The sequence below is a fragment of the Euprymna scolopes genome, chromosome 7 (assembly GCF_053919585.1).
Source record: "Euprymna scolopes isolate OS-2025 chromosome 7, ASM5391958v1, whole genome shotgun sequence".
NCBI lineage: Eukaryota > Metazoa > Mollusca > Cephalopoda > Sepiida > Sepiolidae > Euprymna > Euprymna scolopes.
The window spans coordinates 72,417,385-72,419,884 of NC_136488.1; positions in this window are offsets into that span (position 1 = coordinate 72,417,385).

The following is a 2,500-nucleotide window of genomic DNA, read 5'->3' on the forward strand; positions in this document are numbered from 1 at the left end:
ACACACACATATATGTATATATATATATATATATATAAATACACACACACAGAGACACACATATATATATATATATATATATATATACACACACAATGACACAAAAGTTTTTTGTTCCAAAATATAGCTAAATATTTGAATGCTTCGATAAACTTAACGAATTAGGTTTGTTTACGTTTCTGCATTGATAATACTCATTTGAAAATTGTTTTATTATTTTGAATTTTGTACAACATCTTTGATGTTATTTATTTCAAAGTCTTTCTGGCCTAATACTTTGTTTTTAATAAATTAACAATAATGACATCAATTCTTATCCAATCAAACAATGTTATTTCCTCCTTAATAATCTTTACTCTACTTTTATAGTTTCTTCTTTTTTTTTTAATTCTCATTTCGACTCTGAGGTGGGCAACATTAGGCAATGTCTAACATCTACTCTCCATGTAGTCTGATCTAAAGGGTTAACATCAGCCAGGTTATATGCAGTCATATTAGTGTTTATGCACTGAAGCCAGCTCTTTCAGAGTCTACTATGATCCCTAGTATCTTGGATATTCGAGAATGTTATGGAGTTACTTTAAGAGGTAGAACACATAATGGACTGACATGCTTCAGCTGGGCATATTGGAAAGTATGGACGCTGAAGCTAAAATGAAACCAAAGTTCTCACAGCTCGAGCTTTCCACTAATAAGATGTCGATGTAGCCTCTCTGTCTGAAGTTAGGTTTGTGGATTCAGGAAGCAGAGTCATAAAAGTCCCACAACTCGGGATGTTGCACTTGCTCTGGCTGATCAGATGAATGTAGCACTTTTAGCCTGGGAATCAATCTCCCCTTCGAATTCTATGTAAGATAACTTGTTCAACATATCTATAGTCACAGTCTATGTCCCAACTCTTGATGCTAGTGATTACGTCTAAGATGGTTTCTATGATTGCCTCTAAACTGCCATGATTCGTATTCCTTTTAAAGGCCTAGTAATAATCGTTGGTGATTTATACATTCATACAGACAGTAAAGATGCTACTACAAGACATGTTGGCACTTTTGCAATAGGTGATTATTGCTTCAATAGAGACCGTCTCATAGACTTTACTACTACAAACCAGCTCACCATGTCTAGTACCCGTTTCCAACATCTCATATTCCCTGATGATGTCACTCAAAATTGCATCGACCATATCCTCATCAACTCCTGTTGAGAATCATGTGTACTTGACTGTTGTGCATATTGTGGAGCTGAAACTGGTATCGAAAATGGCTCTGATCATTTCCTGGTGAGAACAAGATTGCACCAAGTTCTAAGTAAATAAAAAGTCCAATCAGTCTCCAAAATATAACATTTCGAGACTTAAATGTGCAGACAATTATAAAAACTTTGAAATACAATTGTAAAACCGTTTAAATATTCTTCAAAATCTCCAGTCAGACGATACTATTGTGGAGGATCTATGGTAGTCCTTCAAAATCAGTGTAAATGAAGTCGTGCAACTAACTCTTGGTACGACTAAACACTATACCAAAGATTGAAACTTAGGTTTGCAAATCAAATCAAACCAGTTCGTTTGGAGCTGATGAATTTCGTTGCCTAACACTCTAATCACTCTCCTTCACCAAACTATTTTCTGTAATCTGGGATTATTTTCTGGGGATCTGAAGTCCTTCTCCAGGACTGGAGTGATGCTATTCTCGTTCCATTTTCAAGAAAGATTACAAACGTTTCTGCAGCAACTAGCATGATACAAGTTTCATTGATATTGTTACTGAAATCTGCCCCTATCTTGTTGAAGTGATTTCAATCCCAGCAGTATATGCGAACCAGGCCAAACCAATACGGATTTCATCTTCTTCGGAGGATACATTGATCAAATCTTCAATCTCCATCGTGTGCTTAAGCATCATTGGTGCTACCAGTAAAAAAACTAGTTTCTGTTTCATTGACTGTGTTTGATTCTGTTGACTGTGAAGTCTTTAACAAATTTTGCAAGCAGACTGTGTCCCGCCCACACTCATTAACTTGCTTAAAGCCTTCTGCCTCTCCACTCACACAAAGGTTCATGCTTTGCTTATGGTCAGGAATCACAATTTTTCTAAATAGAGTATGAGTTTCATCAGGGACGCGTTTTGTCATCAACTTTGTTCAACTATGCCATTGCTTGGATAACTTCCAGGACATTAGAAAACTTTTCAAGTATCATTGTGAGCCGTGATTTTCAACTCTTGTATCATGACTATGCAAACGATATTGCCATACTGAGTGGAAATTTGGGTGACATCCAATTTGCAATAGATGAGATGCAATTTTATGCCTCGAAGGTAGGTATTAAGATTAACGCTTAAAAAATGAAGCTCCAGGTTCCTGCTTTATCTAAAGTAGTTTCATCCACAAAAAAACTTCTATCACCATTTACAAATACATTCATATTGCACCTGCATCAGCCATTATCGATATATTGCAATGCTTTTTGGATAAAAGGCACTTTACTATCTGTAGATAT